This window comes from Rutidosis leptorrhynchoides, chromosome 2 (assembly GCF_046630445.1).
Source record: "Rutidosis leptorrhynchoides isolate AG116_Rl617_1_P2 chromosome 2, CSIRO_AGI_Rlap_v1, whole genome shotgun sequence".
NCBI classification, from domain to species: domain Eukaryota; kingdom Viridiplantae; phylum Streptophyta; class Magnoliopsida; order Asterales; family Asteraceae; genus Rutidosis; species Rutidosis leptorrhynchoides.
This window is the reverse complement of record NC_092334.1, coordinates 609,266,325-609,290,078: the sequence shown is the minus strand read 5'-3', so window position 1 is coordinate 609,290,078 and position 23,754 is coordinate 609,266,325. Positions and strand designations below refer to the sequence as shown.

General features: G+C 27.7%; 1 long non-coding RNA gene across 1 annotated transcript; it reads left to right on the top strand.

Annotated features, from left to right (window-relative positions):
• The first annotated feature begins 2,533 nt into the window (after nucleotides 1-2,533).
• Nucleotides 2,534-17,660, top strand: LOC139893468 (uncharacterized). Its single transcript, XR_011774543.1, has 3 exons — nucleotides 2,534-2,798; nucleotides 4,413-4,499; nucleotides 17,439-17,660. It is a non-coding gene; the product is annotated as an uncharacterized lncRNA (long non-coding RNA).
• Nucleotides 17,661-23,754: the final 6,094 nt, after the last annotated feature.

The following is a 23,754-nucleotide window of genomic DNA, read 5'->3' as shown; positions in this document are numbered from 1 at the left end:
GATTTGGGGAGTGGATTAAGGAAGATTAGTTAACATCTTTCTGAACCACTATAAATCGTTGTGTTTGTTCTCTCTTTCCTTATCTTTTTGTTTACATATACACTTCCACATATTGTATACATATTGTTTGAGAACAAACATTTCAAATCACACACTATCAAGTTCAAGAAAACATAAAGAAAATTTAAAAAATCGACTAAGTAACTATTCGCCACCCTCTAGTTACTTACAATTGGTATCAGAGCGGTTGCTCTAAACGTTTTGCTAAAAATTATTAATTTGGAATTAAGGCTAATTTTTGCAAATCTTAGAGTTTAAGATCATGGAACAAAAATTTGAAAACTTGAACTATAGTGAAGGATGCTCCATGCAAAGGCCTCCACTTCTTGATAGTAAAGGATTTTGTTATTGGAAGCATCGATTTGAAACGTATGTCCGCTCCAAAGACATAGACTATTGGAACATCATTACTAAAGGTGATTATGTTCCATTTAAGCTTGGTGATGATAGAAAAACTAAAATCTTTATACCTGAGGATGAGTGGTCTAAGGAACACAAATTAGAAGTAGGCAAAATGACCATTTTTAATGGGACGCCGTTCTTCAGACTTAGAATGCCATTTTTGCAGGAGGAACTTCGTTCCTCTGATTTGGAACGTCGTTCTTCCATTTGAAACGCCGTTCTGATATACTGGAATGTCGTTCTTGGTCATTTTCAGCACTTTGCAGTTTTTCTTTATCTTTTTGCATAACACATTGGTCAATTTTGCACCAATTTCATAACCAAGACTGCAATCACACTTAGAACGCGAATTTTCCCATTTTCTTCACTTTTAAGCACAATGAAGATCAAAACCGAGTAAAACGAGGTAGATATTGCGTTAAGAAACGTAGTGTAAATGAGCAATATCACTTGTCCTCAAGTAAGCAATGAATTTTAAGATAAGACTAAGACTTTTATTTCTTTTAATAACATTTTTAGTTTGTTTATATTTACCTTAACAATGTATCAAAAGAAATATAAGTCGGGTAATGTACGGATTTGAAGGTATCAAGGTGGTCATGACACAAAAATTGGTTTAAAAGGCAGTTATGAATATTAAATCAATCAAACTTTATAGAGTTTAGTAATCATAACTTGACATTAATTCGTACAAAAATAAACAATAATCTTACAATTAAGTCTTGAGTTTTAATCGGAGTTTCAATTATAACTAGAATTGTATTTATGTTTGTGTATTTATCTACTTTAACTTTTTTACTAAGCCGAACTCATACCCTTGTCTACATTAATATTAAAGTGCATAAGGATTGAGTTAAGATTAAATGGTCAAGATACTTTTAGCATTTAAGCGCAATGAGAATAATTTTTCTATGTCTTCAGTGGTCCATTCTTATTATGTCATATAGTAGTGGCTATAAGTTTGCAATCGTTTCACAATATTTGACATATTCTTCATATATTTATATTATATATATATATATATATATATATATATATATATATATATATATATATATATATATATATATATTATTTTGGCTGTCATTGGGCTCTTTTCTTGATCTCATATATGAGTATAATATTCTTTCAAATAATATCATTGAATATCATGTTTATTGAGATATGATCTTTAAGGAATAATCATCACGATATATAATAGGTAAAATGGTGGTGATTATTATTATTATGCACTTTAATATCAATTAGTAAATCATGGAATCCTTGTGGAACCTTAGAAACCACTTTGGATCGGGATTTAGTTAAAAAGCCACAAACACTAGAATATAATAGCTAAATATAATTGAAAGTCTAATTTAACCGATTATTTCTTTGTAAAAATAAGTGTTAGAACAAAAACTAAACAAGATAAAGTGAGATTAAAACTTAATATTAATAACCTAAAAAATAGTGGTAGGAATGGAAATTATGTTTCATTTGATTTTTATCTAAAAGGCTAAGACTTCTAATGGTAACTGTTAAATTTTTTATTTTATTTTTAGCACTCTATATATTTGAATACGTATTCAAGTGCCAACGACGCGTGTGACCGGTAAAAATTGGTGTAAAATAAAAAATGTAATCATCCAGAATATTCATTTATCATTTACATTGTATTAAGGCTTTTTACAAACTTTATCACATTTTTTCAAAGTCTTTTATACATTTTCAACGTATGTTTTTTTAATGGAAGTATTTTTTTAGTTTATTTTGATACGATATTTTTAACTTTTTTATTGTGACAATAATAACTAAGATCTATATTTTCATTTACATTTTGTGTTTGGCCTAACAACGTGTCCATATTTATGCTTGTTTTAATATATTTACCTTATATACTATTTGCCACCCAATTTTTGGTTGTTTGCTTCATGGAAACTTCAAAAATGACATCTTTCTTACCCTATTTAAGAAAAGGGGAAATTTTTTTTACTGGCTAATCGTTGCCCACTCTCCCTCCCCTCCCCTCTTCAAGTCTGGGGTTTCAATCCCTTTGCAAATACTACAAATTAACCTTGGGTTCTTTGGAATTCGTGGTTGAACCATCATATGATCTGATGGTTTACCTGAGTGTGGCGGTTATCTTCTCGGTGGTGCCGGTTTCAACTTAACAGTAGGTTTCTGGATTTTAGATTTTGAGACTTTTTGTTTGTGCGATTATCATCCACCCTTTGGGGTTTTGATTTCCTGGTAGCAATTGTGTGCTAATTTTGTCAAATCATTTAAAACCGCTGTTGCTATCGTCGATGGTTTTGGTCCCGGCGTTAATGGATTTCGATTCAACCTCTTGAAATACGGTCAGTTTTCATCCAATTAATGTTATATATCTATGTATTTAGCATCATTGCCGTCGACAACATGTATACTTCTCAAACAACTTTTACAAATTCTTGATTGTTAATGGATTTATCTAGTTTGATGTTGTTCTTTGTTGCTTTCATAATGAAGCTGGAGTTCATATTCTGTTAATTTAATAACTTTGCAGTATTGCTTGCTATTCGTAGGCGAACTTGACCTGCTTTGGGTTTCTGTTGTAACATTAGGTTATGTAATACATTTGTTGATTATGCTATTTGACATCATCTTTAGCTACTGCTAATTAACATATAGTTATATGCCCTCAGTTAAGATAGATTGAGAATGCCAAGTTGAGGTAAAGTTTTAATATGTTACTTAAATGATATGATATGAAAATTCTCTTTATATTATAAACCTAGGAGTTTTAGGATTGTTTCATTTGCCGTGAATGGTAATTTCACACACTCTTCTATATGACATATTTAATACATCTTCTAAATACTTCCCCTATTTACTATTATTACCAACACAATCATACAATCTAACATATATATATATATATATATATATATATATATATATATATATATATATATATATATATATATATATATATATATATATATATATATATATATATATATATATATGACCAAAATTGTTGTTGCAGGCTACAAGATTTTAGCCCTCTCCCATTTAAATTATAAACTTAAAGTTAAAAACTTAAAATCAATCTCTCTGTATAATATAAACATACAATATGGTCGTGTGTAGCTTTGTCATTTATAGTTGATATCTAGAAACATGTCATATTTTCTTCCAATTTATTTGTATTATTTTTTCATACATCTTCTATATTGACACGTAATGCTGAATGAAAAAAAAATGTTTGATGAATTGTTCGAATCGAAAACTTTTTGTTTTCCAAGAAGAAACATTCTTAAAGAAGACTATACAAAAAGTAAGGGATAGTCACGGACTTACAAAAAGTAAGGTATTTGCAGTATTGATGTGCGGACTTTGCAATCGGTAAGTAAGTGTTTCGATTGCAGTTTTGCTTTATGCGATTTATTTTGTTTCCTGTTGTTAGATCCAAGTTTTTGTATGTTCACGTAAGTCCTTGCTTCGATTGCATTTGTTTTCTTCATAACTTGCTTTGCACCTAATGGTTCAGGTGAATGGTTTGATGATTATGGTACTTATAAAGTTTTAATCCCGAAGAGGGCGAGTTTATCATGAGGTTGCAGTTTTATCATGAACGGATGAGGATACCAAATTCTGATGAATTTGATATCTTCGATGTGATGATGCTTTTAAGTTATACTTTATTCATCTTTTTTTCTTCAACGGGAAGAAAAGAACTCTCAATTTAAGACCAAATAGGGGGTGGGGTTATCATGCAAAATCTGAATGACCCTTAGCTTCCAGATATGTCAAAACCTTACACATCTTATGACTAAAGATACAAAGGAAGGGATACTTTTCTCTCAAAATTGTGTATTTATTGTGTTTATAAGTTGTTATGTCCGCTTTAAGAAACTTCATATATGTTGGTAACTAACATACTATTGATTTGGTTCACTTACATGCTATATGTGTTGTTTTTAATGCAGTATAAAAGCGCTCATGCTCTTCAATCGCAATCGCAGGAGAAATGGTGATTTTTCAAGAGGTGTATCAAAATACATTGGGGTTGCGAGGTAAATATTTTGTTATTAGCATTTGTTAAAAATTTAATCATAGATGTTTACACGAAATTCTAAATGTGTGAAATTTGGCCATGTTAGAGTGGTTTAATGAGATTTTTTAGTTAGAAGACAGATAGATGTTATTTGCATATAATCTTTTTGGTCATAGTTACCTTGATTTGCATATAATGTGCAATTCAGCAATTTGACATGTAATTTGCAATTGTTAGATGACCAGATAGTTGCAAAAGTTCACTTTTTTTTATCATTCTGAATCTTTAACTAATGTTTATGGGTGTGTGTACTGTAGAGACCCGTCCTAATCCATCCGGACGAAGTCCATATCGATTATAAACGATTCACAACAATTGATACATCGCGAGGTATTTGACCTCTATATGATACATTTTACAAACATTGCATTCAATTTTAAAAGACAATCTTTCTTTACAACGAAAATTGACGGCATGCATACTATTTCAGAATATATCCAACTATAATTGACTTAATAATAATCTTAATGAACTCGACGACTCGAATGTAACGTCTTTTGAAATATGCCATGAATGACTCCAAGTAATGTTTCTAAAATGAGCAAATGCACAGTGGAAGATTTCTTTCGTACCTGAGAATAAACATGCTTTAAAGTGTCAACCAAAAGGTTGGTGAGTTCATTAGTTTAACATAAATAATCATTTCATAATTTTAATAGACCACAAGATTTCATATTTCCATTTCTCATAAACATACGTCCCATGCATAGAGACAAAAATATCATTCATATGGATTGAACACCTGGTAATCAACATTCACAATATGCATATAAGAATATCCCCATCATTCCGGGATCCTCCTTCGGACATGATATAAATTTCGAAGTACTAAAGCATCTGGTACTTTGGATGGGGCTTGTTGGGCCCGATAGATCTATCTTTAGGATTCGCGTCAATTAGGGTGTCTGTTCCCTAATTCTTAGATTACCAGACTTAATAAAAAATGGCATATTCGATTTCGATAATTCAACCATAGAATGTAGTTTCAATTACTTGTGTCTATTTCGTCAAACATTTATAAAAGTTGCGCATGTATTCTCAGCCCAAAAATATAAAGGGTAAAAAGGCAAATGAAACTCACTGTACTGTATTTTGTAGTAAAAATACATATGACGACATTGAACAATGCAGGGTTGGCCTCGGATTCACGAACCTATATCATTTGTATATATATTAAAACATATAATGGAAATTACATAATTTTATTTATTACTATATATTATTTATATATATTTTTGTAGTTATAAAGAATTTATTTTAAATTCCATTTAAAAAAATATACTTATATTATATCTTAAATTATATATTATATATATTTATTTTGTAAATAAATATTCTAAAATGATTAATATCTATTCATTTAGTTATAATATATATATATATATATATATATATATATATATATATATATATATATATATATACATACATATATACATACATTATTATTATTATGTTTGAAAATCAATAGTTTGTTACCTGTAATTATTTATCTAAATAATGTTATTGTATATAGTTATATGAAATATTAATATAGTTATAGTATATATACTAAATAAATTTTATAAGTAAAATTATTTATATAAAAAAAATGATAGTTTTTAACATTAGTGAGCTACTAAAATAATAACTTTATTAATAATGATAATAATAATAATAATAATAATAATAATAATAATAATAATAATAATAATAATAATAATAATAATAATAATAATAAAAATAATAATAATGATATTGTTGATATTGATACTTATGTTAATGATAATAGTACTAATAATTATAAAAATGATCCTAATACTAATATTAATCAAAATAATAATGATTTGTATCATTTTCCTAATAATAAGTATATCAATAATAATAGTAATAATCATAGTAATATTAGTAATACTCATATTAATAATAATGAAAAATTCTAAAATTTCCATATTAATACTTTTAGTGATATAGATAAGAATAACAATAATAAGAATAATAATATTAATGATAATATGTTAATAATAACAATAATCCTAATCTTAATCATAATAATAATAATAATAATAATGATAATACTTATAACAATAACAATAACAACACTAATTTATAATAACAATAATAATAATAATAATAATAATAATAATAATAATAATAATAATAATAATAATAATAATAATAATAATAATAATAATAATAATAATAATAATAATAATAATAATAATACAAGAAACTACCTCAAAATTCGGCCCAAAAAGAATAAAGTAACCCTGCCAGGGTTCGAACCCGAGACCCCTCGCTCCCCTCAAACACCCTCTACCATTCTGCTGCCCGTTACTATCTGTTTTAATCACATTCTAAATTTATTTAAGCTGTTTCAATTATCTAATTCCACTTTCTTCTTCATTCCAAGAACTGGATCGACCAATGACCCTTCAAAAACATAATAACAAAATTTATTTGATTTCGTTTAGGTTTAAAGTATGAAATAGAAACATCCAGTGGTTGTTTAAATCAAATTAATCAGAAAAAAAATAAAAAAAAAAGGCTGTGACAGAAAAAAAAACGTTCTTGAACTCAAATACCAATCTCAAGATTTAGGATGTTATAGATCATAATTCCTAAATGGAATATGTCCTAAATCTTATTTATAAACTACCTGGATGATCAATTTGACTCAAGACAGTAGAACATGATCGAATTTTCCTCAAGAACAAATTGATTGACTTTTTGAAATAACACTTTGACTCCAAAATTAACAATCGTTAAGAAAAGTTGGAAGCTGAGATTTTGAATATAGATTGAGTAGTTAATTCCTAACCGAACTGAATTAACACAATTTGATATAAATTTCAAATTTAAGGATTTGTAGTGTGAGTTTGAAAACAGGGGTAACGAACAGAGAAAACAAAAAAAATAAAAATTTCTGTTTTAAATCACGAAAATTAGAATCTGTAAATGTTTTGATTGATATTGATGATGAAGTTATGAATGAGTTAATTCCTATTATTGAACTACTAATCATCTTATAGTCAAAATTTAGTCGACATGAGGAATCAAATTAAGAAGAAAAAATACAAAAAAAGAAAAAAAAAGAAAATGATTGTTAACAAACTGGGGACAGAATCCAAAAAAACGTAATATAAATTGATGAGTATCTAAAACTGAATCCGACTTTATATATAAAAGATTAATATAAATAATTATTATATATAATATATAATTATATTAATAATAATACTTTTAATATTATTAATAATACTAAAATAATAATAATAATAATAATAAGTTCAATAATGAAAAATAATAATAAGTTCAATATCTATTAATAATGATAATTATAATATTAATGATTTTTAGTATTAATAGTAATAGTAATAATAATAATAATATACAAATTATATGTAACTAATTTCATATTTATACATTGAAAATAATAATATTAGTAATACCAATAATATAGCAAATTTAATGTATTAAATCTTATATCTATATAATAACGTTAATAGTACTAATATTGATTTTATTAGTATCATTATAACAACTATATTTTCAGTATTAATTATCTTATATTTATTATTTATAAATATATATTATATAATAATATATATTTAATACTTAATATTTATTCATAACAATAACAATTTATTAAATAATATTACTACTTGTAATGATAATATTATTAATATAACGATTCTATTCAACTTGTTAATTAAGTTTACTATATTTCCATTTGTATATTATATCTACCATTTATATAATTTATTCAATCTTTACTATTTATTAATTATTTATATATACACATATATATTATTATCTGTGTAAAGAATTTAGTCATTCCTATAGATTTACATTTTTTTTTATTTATACGCAATCGTTCGTGAATCATCGGAAATGATCAAAGGGTATATGAATCTATGTAAACAGTTCAAAACTTTTGAGACTCAACTTTACAGACTTTGCTTATCGTGTCAAAGATATTAAATCGTATTGAGAGTTTGGTTCAAAATTAGTCGAAATTTTCCGGGTCACTACAGTACCTACCCATTAAAGAAATTTCGTCCCGAAATTTGATTGAGGTCGTCATGGCTAACAATAAGAATGTTTTCATGACGAATATGAGTTGATAAATAGAGTTTTATCATTATTGATTATTATAGATAAAATGATTCGATTATGTGAAGCGTACAAGTGAAGCTGTCACAAAAGATTGGGATAGAGATTTAACTTTTGACGTAGTCACTGAATTCAAAGGATTTAAATAAAATCTTCGAAATCTAAAAGATTTGATTCTTCGGCGAATAAGGAAATTAGGATCCTCTTTGATTAAATGCAATAATTTGTTTCGATTGATCTGTCGGATATTTTACTATAAATCCACCCCCTTCATTTCCTTACAACTCACACCTTCTATTCTTCATCCCTCAACTCATACTTTAAAGCATTCATTAATATGCTCCATCCAGTACTGATTCTTGATATACTCCTAACTTTCATATTTGTCATTCTTCTTTTTCATTTACCACCGGAGGAAGTTATTTTCTTCTACCATTACCTTGGAGTTATAGTGTTGTAATTTTCCCGTGCCTTTACGTGGCAATACGTATTGATATGCACGGTTTGTAATTATGTGTTGTTGTCGAGTTTTAATATTTTCTTTTATATTCAAGAGTTCCATACTTTTGTCTCCTCTTCCCGACTACAAGTCAAGCGAATAATGATCCGGAATTCGTAGGTATAGATTTTGAAATGAACATAGTTAATGTTCTAAGAAGGAAATCGTACTGGTATGAACTTGATTTGTCAAATTACCAGAATATCCGAAAAAGAGAACTATCCAGAAGATATGTTCTCAATATATTTGGAGATTAGGTAGAATGTAAGAGTCGTGTAAATGGCACATGATGATGGTACTGTGAATCATCACGCTCCATTAGAAACTCAGCATGAATTACTGTAATATAATCACGTTGATCAAGTGTCATTATATTATACTAACTCATGCATCTGTTCCCAACATTACTTTAATAACATTCATATTTTTAAGCTCGAAAGTTTACAGAATATAAAAACTAACAGTTTCTATATGATGTAATACTGATAGCACGAAGAGACTAATGATTTCAGATAAGAATAGTTATAAAAATATATCTCCAGAAATATGGAGGATATTTATAATGAAAGATACGATAATATCTCGGAATATTTAAGATCAGAGGATGATAGAAACTATTGTCTGCAAGGGTTTAGAGTAAAGAGCAAGATATTTACTAAAGACTTTAGCAGACATTGAATCATTTTGAATTCTTTGAAGTCAAACTTATTCTTTGTGATTTGTCCACGGCTTTCTTCATAGTTTCTCATAATCTGCTTTTCGGTACAAAATTTTCTATTGAATGTTTCCAATATAATGATACACAGGAAGTACGAAGAGGTATATAATTTTGGACGAGAATATTTATGAAAATATCCTCAGAAATATCGAAGATATTGATGATGATATTTTGGAATTTCTAAGTTCGATGGTTGATGGAGAAAGATTTTCCGCAAGATTTTAATATGACTTCGGAACAAGATATTCTCTAAAGATTTCAACAGATCCAGAATTATCTGGATTCTTTGAATATATGGTATGGTCCTTGTATTTGTCCTTGGTCTCCTTCATGGTTAACTCTATCCTTTTTCTAGTTCCAACGTTTCTGAGCTTTTCCAACATATTATTCTTTATCATCAAACTTCCGACGACTAAGGTCGTTTACGGTTGCCTACAGTTTCTGCTGCTTCATTAAGCTTTTTCAACATTCAAAGTATCGATTCGTAAACTGGGTGCCTTTTCAAAATTTTAGAATTGAAGATCGTAATTCTAGGAGATAATTGTTATATGTATACATATAATTATTGATGTAGAAATGCTACGAGATTCGAAATACTGATTGCTGATTCCCAGTAATTGGTATAGCAATTATTGTTACAGGGTATAGATGAATACAAGATGGGGTTTTAATGAATATAATGATTTTTCGGAAAGTCCAAATTCATTGAAGTTGCTGGTAATTTTACTGCTAATGTGGTGAAATATAAACGGTTCTCCGGTAACGATGACGACGGGCAAACTTATATATTGAGGTTATAATAAGGCTAATTCGAATGGAAGTTGAAGTTGATTTGTTGAAGCTGTGATAAAATTGGCTACTTTGAAAAGGAATAGCAAAGTTATTTTTGCAAATAAATGCCAAAGGATCTGACGTGGCTACGTGTTAAACTTTTACTCAGTTGTCGAGAGTTTCTCAGGTGCAATACTATATACATAAATCTTTCCTTCCGTAGATGAAGTGCGGTTGGTTCATCCTCTCGATTGAGGTGTTTTCAAGAATCATGAAAGGTTTGAATGCAGATTGTAATCGTCAAGATACAAATGAGGTTTAAAATGAAATCGAGTGGCAAACTTGAAGAATTGTTTAGTTTCATATGTTATAATCAATATTTTAATTCATTTTAATTGTCCAATGTTATTAGTCCACAATCGATAGTCCACAGTTAACAATCCAATAATTCATATATAGTTTAATATATAATATTCGAATTAATTAATACGTATCGTGACCCGTGTACATGTCTCAGACTCGATCACAACTCAAAGTATATATATTATTTGAGAATCAACCTCAACCCTGTATAGAGAACTCGATCATTACTGCATATAGAGTGTCTATGGTGATTCCAAATAATATATATAGATGCGTCGATATGATATGTCAAAACCTTGTATACGTGTCCCGATATTTAAAGTGCGTAAAATAAATAACAAAAATTAAATGATGATAAATTAAATGCGTAAAGTAAATAACAGAAATTAAATGACGATAAATTAAATTGTGATAATTAAATTGCGATAAATAAACTGCGATAAATAAAATGTAATCAATTAGCTAGAAACAGTTAGCATGGATTCTTAACAAAATTCCTCATAGTTAATTTGTTTGTTTCTAACAAATTTTATTTTCTCAAATGTTTTCTTCATTATGCCACTTGTTGAATTCTGATAAATCAAAATCCAAATATGAAATTGGATGAATATGGTTATTCTGTGGCGAACGGATTTGTATATCGGTGGATGTAAGTAGGATAGTAAACGACTGTTGAATCAGTTTCGAAGAATGTACATTGTAACTTATTAATGTGAAATCTGAATATTCCTCGGGTATTACCTACCCGTTAAAATATTTTCACAATTAACACTTTGTACGAAAGAATTTTTAATTACAATATTTATGAAAACATATATACATATATATTTTCTTCAGATGTAATCATGGATTTAATGAGTCAATATGATATTAATCTCATTTGGTTTACCGTTAGAACTAGAATACATAATCTCTAAAACATTTAGAGATTACTCAATCGCCATGAAGAACGAAGATAATCGATGTAGAACGATACGTAGAACGATGATTATGTTCGGGGTACTGATTGTGATGTTGAGGTGTGAGATGTTGAACTTAGATTGTTGGTGGTACTGTTGGTGTCGTTGGTGTTGCTGAAACTGGTACGTTTTGCACCATATTTTTTCAAGGCAACAACTCGGGCGCGTAGTTCGTTGACTTATTACTCCGAGATGATTGTCGGTAAGAACGGGCGAATGAATAAGGTTTAAAATCTGAGTTATGATATAGTCGTGGCGAGATATTCGGGAAATGAGAGTGAAAATGGTGTTACGAACATGTTCGCCGGTATGTGCTTCAGGTTCTTCATCAAGAGGTGAATTCGGTTAGTGGAAGGAATCGCCTTCTGCGCGTCTCTATTGATTAAGTCGACTATGAACCCATAAGATGAATTGAGGATGACTGATTGGTTGATTCATTCTGGTGACGCTGATAGGTGAAACTCCATATCGGAATAGCTGTCGGAATCCGAGGAATTCTAACTGGTTGAGGGATTCATCTCGTACGATCAGATGAAGGACTTTTCGATAAGAAATAGATTATAGGATGTAGATTAGTACCCTATAATACATGATTTACATATGCATATATAATACTAAAATCCCATAAGTTACGGAGGAATCAACGGAAACTGTTAGGCAAAGTCTACAGTAACAGATATGCTAAGATATGAATTTTTATCTATACACTATTCATGCAATCAATGCAGTAAGATGTGTCTAGACTAGGAATGATAAACAGGTAATTTCCTAAGAATAATAAGTAGATGATTTTCGATACGAATTATAAGTAAAACTTTTGACATGCAGACACGGTCGAAGTCCAGACTCACTAATGCATCCTAACGACTACTAGTTAGACACACTAATGCATGACCTGGTTCGCTAAGACCTCCGCTCTGATATCAACTGTAGAGACCCGTCCTAATCCATCCGGACGAAGTCCATATCGATTATAAACGATTCACAACAATTGATACATTGCGAGGTATTTGACCTCTATATGATACATTTTACAAACATTACATTCAATTTTAAAAGACAATCTTTCTTTACAACGAAAATTGACGGCATGCATACTATTTCATAATATATCCAACTATAATTGACTTAATAATAATCTTGATGAACTCGACGACTCGAATGTAACGTCTTTTGAAATATGCCATGAATGACTCCAAGTAATGTTTCTAAAATGAGCAAATGCACAGCGGAAGATTTCTTTCGTACCTGAGAATAAACATGTTTTAAAGTGTCAACCAAAAGGTTGGTGAGTTCATTAGTTTAACATAAATAATCATTTCATAATTTTAATAGACCACAAGATTTCATATTTCCATTTCTCATAAACATACGTCCCATGCATAGAGACAAAAATATCATTCATATGGATTGAACACCTGGTAATCAACATTCACAATATGCATATAAGAATATCCCCATCATTCCGGGATCCTCCTTCGGACATGATATAAATTTCGAAGTACTAAAGCATCCGGTACTTTGGATGGGGCTTGTTGGGCCCGATAGATCTATCTTTAGGATTCGCGTCAATTAGGGTGTCTGTTCCCTAATTCTTAGATTACCAGACTTAATAAAAAAGGGCATATTCGATTTCGATAATTCAACCATAGAATGTAGTTTCAATTACTTGTGTCTATTTCGTCAAACATTTATAAAAGTTGCGCATTTATTCTCAGCCCAAAAATATAAAGGGTAAAAAGGCAAATGAAACTCACTGTACTGTATTTTGTAGTAAAAATACATATGACGACATTGAACAATGCAGGGTTGGCCTCGGATTCATGAACCTATATCATTTGTATATATATTAAAACATATAATGGAAATTACATAATTTTATTTATTACTATATATTATTTATATATATTTTTGTAGTTATATAGAATTTATTTTAAATTCAATTTAAAAAATATACTTATATTATATCTTAAATTATATATTATATATATTTATTTTGTAAATAAATATTCTAAAATGATTAATATCTATTCATTTAGTTATAATATATATATATATATATATATATATATATATATATATATATATATATATATATATATATATATATATATATATATATATATATATACATTATTATTATTATGTTTGAAAATCAATAGTTTGTTACCTGTAATTATTTATCTAAATAATGTTATTGTATATAGTTATATGAAATATTAATATAGTTATAGTATATATACTAAATAAATTTTATAAGTAAAGTTATTTATATAAAAAAAATGATAGTTTTTAACATTAGTGAGCTACTAAAATAATAACTTTATTAATAATGATAATAATAATAATAATAATAAAAATAATAATAATGATATTGTTGATATTGATACTTATGTTAATGATAATAGTACTAATAATTATAAAAATGATCCTAATACTAATATTAATCAAAATAATAATGATTTGTATCATTTTCCTAATAGTAAGTATATCAATAATAATAGTAATAATCATAGTAATATTAGTAATACTCATATTAATAATAATGAAAAACTCTAAAATTTCCATATTAATACTTTTAGTGATATAGATAAGAATAACAATAATAAGGATAATAATATTAATGATAATATGTTAATAATAACAATAATCCTAATCTTAATCATAATAATAATAATAATAATGGTAATACTTATAACAATAACAACACTAATTTATAATAACAATAATAATAATAATAATAATAATAATAATAATAATAATAATAATAATAACAATAATAATAATAATAATAATAATAATAATAATAATAATAATAATAATAATAATAATAATAATAATAATAATAATAATAATAATAATAATAATAATACAAGAAACTACCTCAAAATTCGGCCCAAAAAGAATAAAGTAACCCTGCCAGGGTTCGAACCCGAGACCCCTCGCTCCCCTCAAACACCCTCTACCATTCTGCTGCCTGTTACTATCTGTTTTAATCACACTCTAAATTTATTTAAGCTGTTTCAATTATCTAATTCCACTTTCTTCTTCATTCCAAGAACTGGATCGACCAATGACCCACCAAAAACATAATAACAAAATTTATTTGATTTCGTTTAGGTTTAAAGTATGAAACAGAAACATCCAGTGGTTGTTTAAATCAAATTAATCAGAAAAAAATAAAAAAAAAGCTGTGACAGAAAAAAAAAACGTTCTTGAACTCAAATACCAATCTCAAGATTTAGGATGTTATAGATCATAATTCCTAAATGGAATATGTCCTAAATCTTATTTATAATCTACCTGGATGATCAATTTGACTCAAGACAGTAGAACATGATCGAATTTTCCTCAAGAACAAATTGATTGACTTTTTGAAATAACACTTTGACTCCAAAATTAACAATCGTTAAGAAAAATTGGAAGCTGAGATTTTGAATATAGATTGAGTAGTTAATTCCTAACCGAACTGAATTAACACAATTTGATATAAATTTCAAATTTAAGGATTTGTAGTGTGAGTTTGGAAACAGAGGTAACGAACAGAGAAAACAAAAAAAATAAAAATTTCTGTTTTAAATCACGAAAATTAGAATCTGTAAATGTTTTGATTGATATTGATAATGAAGTTATGAATGAGTTAATTCCTATTATTGAACTACTAATCATCTTATAGTCAAAATTTAGTCGACAGGAGGAATCAAATTAAGAAGAAAAAATACAAAAAAATAAAAAAAGAAGAAAATGATTGTTAACAAACTGGGGACAGAATCCAAAAAAACGTAATATAAATTGATGAGTATCTAAAACTGAATCCGACTTTATATATAAAAGATTAATATAAATAATTATTATATATAATATATAATTATATTAATAATAATACTTTTAATATTATTAATAATACTAAAATAATAATAATAATAATAATAATAATAATAATATCAATAATGAAAAATAATAATAAGTTCAATATCTATTAATAATGATAATTATAATATTAATGATTTTTAGTATTAATAGTAATAGTAATAATAATAATAATATACAAATTATATGTAACTAATTTCATATTTATACATTGAAAATAATAATATTAGTAATACCAATAATATAGCAAATTTAATGTATTAAATCTTATATCTATATAATAACGTTAATAGTACTAATATTGATTTTATTAGTATCATTATAACAACTATATTTTCAGTATTAATTATCTTATATTTATTATTTATAAATATATATTATATAATAATATATATTTAATACTTAATATTTATTCATAACAATAACAATTTATTAAATAATATTACTACTTGTAATGATAATATTATTAATATAACGATTCTATTCAACTTGTTAATTAAGTTTACTATATTTCCATTTGTATATTATATCTACCATTTATATAATTTATTCAATCTTTACTATTTATTAATTATTTATATATACACATATATATTATTATCTGTGTAAAGAATTTAGTCATTCCTATAGATTTACATTTTTTTTATTTATACGCAATCGTTCGTGAATCATCGGAAATGATCAAAGGGTATATGAATCCATGTAAACAGTTCAAAACTTTTGAGACTCAACTTTACAGACTTTGCTTATCGTGTCAAAGATATTAAATCGTATCGAGAGTTTGGTTCAAAATTAGTCAAAATTTTCCGGGTCACTACATGTATTGTTGTTATTTAGGATTAATAACCAATATTTCTTTTTAAATGTATGCCTAACTTTTGTTGCTGTTACTTTGTTCATAGAACAACTAATTGTAACTGTTGCAAAAAAAAATTCGGTGTTTAATATACTGTGTGTTGTTGTCTGATATGCAAGTGACCGGAAATATTCAACGTGTTTGACGATATATTGATGTAACGTTATTGGTTTGTTTTGCACTTATTAGATGTCAACTTTCTTTGCCTAACTATTAAGTTATATTAATTCACATGATAGCCTATACTTAAGTTTGGTAGTTCATATGTTATAAGTGTAGTAACTCTTAGAAATAGGTTACATAAACCATACAGATAGTTAATAGGTTAGGTGTTTTGGTTCAAAAATGTAAGTATTAGAGTATCACACAAAAGTGTGTATCTTGCAGTGATTCTGTAATGTATGTATAACATGCTTTAGAAGAATCAATTTTAATAAGTGGGTATGCAATTAAAGCTAATAATAAACATAATAATTACATGATTTTAAAACATTTGATGAGTTTTAGGTGTGGTGCATTATGGTTAGTGCAAACGGACATATATAGCATACCCATGGGTTTGATTCTACATGGTAATTAAATTTGAAATTTATACAGTGGCAGTTTGTGAGCAGAGGCCACATATGTTAACCGTTTATAATTATTATGTGAAATTGTACGTTTTGTTGATCCAATATACCCCATCAATATTCTTAAACCTAATTTGAGTATATTCTTTATGATTTACTGCTCAAACATCATTGTGTTTTGGGTATGATGATATGCAGGGGATGTGCATGGTACATGATGATAAGCAATGTCCTTCAGTGCATATCATCCAAAAGAGCTCTATTAATTTTCAAGTATCAAGGACACAAAAGCCATAAAGAAAGAAGAATAAAAACCCATGACAAGGTTCAACATTTTGCAAGTAATGTTTTCGAAGCATAAACAAAACTCAAAACTCATCAAGCCACGGCAACTTTTTTGTCTTCACTTTATGTATGCAAAACAATATACACAAATTATTAGCTATGGATAATTACCTATGTGCACTAAGCAATATAAACATCCACAGCCATTTTGCAAACCATATTACAAACGACTAATCTATCACGTGACCAAAAGCTAATTCCAATACATAATCAACGGACACCGCAGCAACGCGCTATCTGATTCACTACTAGTTTATAACTGAATGTAAAACACTCTAAATGGATGGCACTTGGAAAAATCAAATAATCAATAATCAATTACTCCATATAACTCATGCTTTAATTTATGTTAACATTATTGAAGGTGGGTCAGATGCAGAAAAAAAGATTAACTGGATCAAATGGAAACACATCCTCCTTCCTTATGATAAGGGGATTAGAAAGCTTGAAAGTAAACTTGTAAACTTTAAAGTGTTTATGAAGTGTCCTTGAGTAGTTGTTTTGTATGTTGATCTAGGTTAACTAGATTGAGCTAGATTGAGCTAGATTATGAAGAAAATAATGAAGAACACTTAGAACAATAAGAGAGGAATTGAGAGAAAGTAATTTGATGCATAAAAGTTGGAATGAAAATGTGTTTATGGTTGGTGAAGAAAAACGTGATCCTACCCTTGAATATAAGGTTCCATTAGTTTGTATTTTTGTTAGATATTTCATGTTAGTTGCCAAATGATGGTTCTCACATGTTTAGGTGACTCATTAAGGCTGCTAAGAGCTGATCATTGAAGTATATATACCAATAGTATATACATTTAGAAGTTGTGTATTGTACGAGTACGAATACGGATTGAATACGAGTAAATAGTATTTACTGTAGCAAATAGTATTTTACTGTAGCAAAGCGAAATTTTACTGTAGTAAGTAGTGTTTTACTGTATCAAATAGTGTTTTAGTTGTACATCTTTGATTTAATTGTATTTCTCCTTATATATATATATATATATATATATATATATATATATATATATATATATATATATATATATATATAAAATAAATATTTACATCATAAAAAAATAAAACGATTATATAATTATCACAAGTTATGACGTTCGTGAATCATCAGGCAAACGGGGTGGTCAATTGTCTACATAAACTCATTTCAATTAATCAAGTCTTAACAAGTTTGATTGCTTAACATGTTGGAAACATTTATTCATGTAAATATTAATCTCATATAATATATAATCATGGAAAAGTTCGGATCACTACATACTACTAACGGTTTTTGTAGAAATATTGCAGTGTGATAACTCGAACTAATCCTCCCGGACAAAGTCTTCAACAGTTGGTTCCATTGCGATGATCGACTCCATATAATGTCCTTAACATGAGCAAATGCACAGCGGAAGACTCTATACGTACCTGAGATTAACATGCTTTAAAAGGTCAACATAAAGTTGGTGAGATATATAGGTTTGATGCTAGCAGCGTTATAACTATGGACCACAAGATTTCATATTTATAAACATAATACACTCGCAAGTGTACGAAAAGTATTCCAAGCAGTGGGCACCCGGTAACTAGCCTTAACAAGAGTGTGTACCCCTGAGTTATAATAATATGTGCACCGAATCAAGTGCGTTCCGTTAACCTCGAAGTACTAAACACCCGTTCTTCTAGTTTACTAGAACAACACCTGGGTGGGGGTGTAAAACCCGATAGATCTATCTTTAGGATTCGCGCCTACCAGTTCATAAACCAATAGTTAAAGTTACCAAGCTAGGGGACTTTTGATTCAAACCCATGTAGAACGTAATTTTAGTCACTTGTGTCCATAACGTAAATCATTTATAAAAATAGCGCATGTATTCTCAGCCCAAAAATATTTAAAGTTTAAAAGGGATCTATATACTCACCTAATGTATTTTGTAGTAAAAATACATATAACACCATTGGTAACTTATAAGGTTGGCCTTCGATTCACGAACCTATATTATTTGTATATCTATTAAAACATAATTGAAATCGAATAAACTTACATATATACATATAATCTATTAATACTTATAATATCCTGAAATGTTTATTTGATATTTAATTTAATTGCATTATTTGAATTATTAATAAAATTATAGTATATGCTATAAGTATATATAGTGTACAAAAGATTTATTTGTAAAAAAAAATATTAAATTAGATAATAATGATTTACTACTATTACTAATAATAACTTTATTAATAATGATAATACTAATAACGAAAATAAAAAAAATGAAAATTTTAATGATACTAATAATAGTATTTATGAAAATAATAATAACCTGTATCATTTTCGTGTTAATAATAAATATAATAATAATAATAATAATAATAATAATAATAATAATAATAATGGTAATAATAATAATAACTTCGATATTAGAAATAATAATAATACTAATAATTATGATTCTAATAATGATAATAATCAATTTATTGATAATACTAATAATAATAATTATAGCAATAATAATAATAACAATAAGGATTTTTGAAAATTAAAACTACCTCAAAAAGTGCTTTAATAAAAATAGTTGTCACAAACTGGACTCGATCTCCTGACTCCTTGTACACCCGCAAACATCCTCGACCGTTGGGCTATTGCCCATTTTCTGAAATTATGTCCCATTTAATTTCATTTAACACTCGACTGTTTCTCACCCATCTTCTTCTTCCCCAATTAATTCGACTATCACTCCATTAATCATAACAGATGAAAAACGTTTTAAGATTTAAACTTACAGAAACGCCTAATGGTTGTTTAAAGTAATTAAAACAGAACACAAGAATAAAAATAAAAAAAAACGTTGTACAGATTCGTACTCAAAAACAAATACAGGAATCGTGATATCGAATTTAAAGCAGTTTCAAGCGACGACTTCAACATGAAATAGATTCTAACTCAACCCTGGAAACTTTCTTTAACCTTAATTGAACTTGAATTGACAAAACTCTTTCGAATTTCTCTATAACCCGACTGTTTGACTTTTAAGTTTATAATTTAACTTTAAAAATTAGAAACCATGAAAACGAATTGGAAGCTTAGCTTTTCTAGATAGTTTGAGTAACGGAATCCTAACAAATTTTCAATTATACATCTTGACAATTAAATCGAATTCCGTTTTGTTCGAATATAAAGCAAGAACAGGGGAATGGGGTCTGGTATCTGACTCTTTCTGTTTTTCGTTTCAATTTCCACCGATTCCTCATTATATAACAATAACAAGGACTTAAATCAATCACTCGAAGCAGTAACACGTTTGTTGGTTAGTGTTAGCCATCGACATTAAGTCACAGGCGTAACAGGAAAAGAATTTAGAAACAGATACGTGTAATTATCTGTCTTTATCTGTTATAATCTATCTGTGTTTATATAAAAAAAATTCTGTATTTATTTTATATCTTTATATATATATGTATTCAATATTCTATATAAAATCCGCATATAAATGTGGTTTATATCTATATATCTAGTTTTATATATTTATTTATATATCTGTACACACATATATATATATATATATATTTCATAGATAATTAACAGATATATTATTTCTATTAATAATGCTATTATTAATATCACTAATAATAATAATATTATTAATAAATAGATTAGTAAAAAAAATAATTGATAAATAATAATATGATAAATGATAATTTTAATAATATAGCTAATACTAATGATAATAGTAATATTCTTGTTAATGATATTAACAACATTACTAGTTATAATAATATTAATATTATTAATGATAAATATATTAATAATAATATAACAACTTATACATATCAGATGTTATACATATATATATATATATATGTTCTATATTAAAATTAATAATATTACTAATATAAATATTAGTATTTATATCAATAATGATAATAATATTTATATATATACATTGTATTCCAGTTTGCAATTCAATATATAATACCAGTTATTATTTATGTAATATTATATTATATGATGACATTTATCGAATAGTTAATATATATTTTAATAGAATTCAAAAATTTATAATAACATATACATATTTATATATATATTATCAGTACTTAATTACTCGAATTGATATTTACATTTTAAATTCCAATTATTAAAGTATACCTTATTAAAACAAAATATTATATATTCTTATATTTAAATCTATACTTATTTATATACAAATGAATGTTCGTGAATCATCGGGAGTAGTCAAGGGTAACTGATTATCCGAATATAGGTTTCAAACTTTATAGACTCAACAATACAGATTTTTTTTTTTTTATCATGTCGGAAACGTATAGAGATTAAGGTTTAAATTTGGTCGGAAATTTCCGGGTCATTACAGTACCTACCCGTTAAAGAAATTTCGTCCTCGAAATTTGATAGAAATTGTCATGGATAACAATAGGAATATTTTCATGACGGATATGGGGTAATAATGGAGTTTTATCATTATTGGGAGATATAGATAAAACGATTCGATCATGTGGAGCGCACGAGTGAAGCTATCACAAAAGAGTGAAATAAATATACTCGTTTCAACTGATGATGTAGTTATTATTGATTTTCGAGATTTAAGGGATTTAAAGAAAATCTTACATAATAAGATTTGGTCCTTCGGCGATCAGGATCTTCTTTGATTTAATGCGTCAAGCTGTTTCGATTTCTTTGTCGGATATTTCACTATAAATCCACCCCTTAGTTTTTCTTATTCTCCACACCTTCTATTCTTTCTCCCTCTACTCATTCCTTAATATGCTCCGTCCAATCTTGATTCTCGATATACACTTAATCTTTACATCTATCATCCTTCTTTTTCATCTATCACCGGAAAAATCTATTTACTTCTACTATACTCTTGGGTTTATAGTGTTTCTAGTTCTCCCGTGTCTTTATTTCGCTATAAGCATTGATATACACGGTTTGTAAATTTCTGAGTGGTTGTTGGGTTTTATATCTTCCCTTATACTTCGATGTTCCTGCTTCTGTCTTCTATAATCCTTGTCATCCACAGTTAATGCTCTTTCCTATTTGCTGCGATTTTTACTACAATTTTTATTTCGGAGCTTCATTCTTTTTCTTTTCCTCCTTTTCAACTAAGCATCTTTTGTAATGGTCCGGAATTCACACTTATGGATTTTTGGAATGAACATTGTTAATGCTCTAAGATAGAAATGGTAATGGAACAAATTTTGATTTGTCAAATTACCTGAATATCCTGGAAAAACCGAATCATCAAGAAATATTTTCTTGATATATTTTTTTTTTTTTAGAATTTGAATAGAATGTAAGAGCCGTGTAACATGGCACATGATGATGGTACTGTAAATCATCACATTCCATTAGAAACTCAACATGACTTACTGTAATATAATGACGTTGATCAAGTGTCATTATATTATACTAATTCATGCATCAGTTCCCAACACTACTTCAAAACATTCATATTTTAAACTCGAAGGTTTCAGGATTTAGAAACTAACACAGTTTCTTTTATGTTGTAAGGCAGATATTACGGAGTGATAGATGATTTCAAATAAGGATAGTTATGGAAATGTCTCCAGAAATATGGAGAATAAGTATAACGAAAAGGTTTGAAGATATCTTATAATATCTAAGATAAGATAATGATGAAGTATATCATCTGGAAAGGTTTAGAATAAGGAGTAGGGTTCTTACTAACGGCTTCAGCAGGCACTGAATCATTTGGATTCTTTGAAAGCAGGTTCAGTCCTTGTATTTGTTCTTTGTTTCCTTCATGGTTAACTCAATCCATTTTTCAGTATCAAATTTTCTATCGGGCGTTCCTAACACTCCCTTCTTTTTCATCAAACTTTTGGCCATTTAGGCCATCTACAACATGCTGCTTCGTCATCATTCTCAAAGTTAACGGATCTGGGTTATCGGTTATCAAACCGAGGTGGTTTCAGGAGAATTGTGTTTTTAGATGATTAAACGCTGATGGTAATATGGTGGAATATAAAAGGTTCTCCGGTAGCGACAGCGAAAGAATAACGTATATATATATATCGAGACTAACCTTTCTGAGAAGTCGAGGTTAACTTGCTGGAGCTGTGATAAAATTGGTTAATTTGGAAAGAGATTACAATGTTATTTTGGGTAATAATAACACTAAAGAAA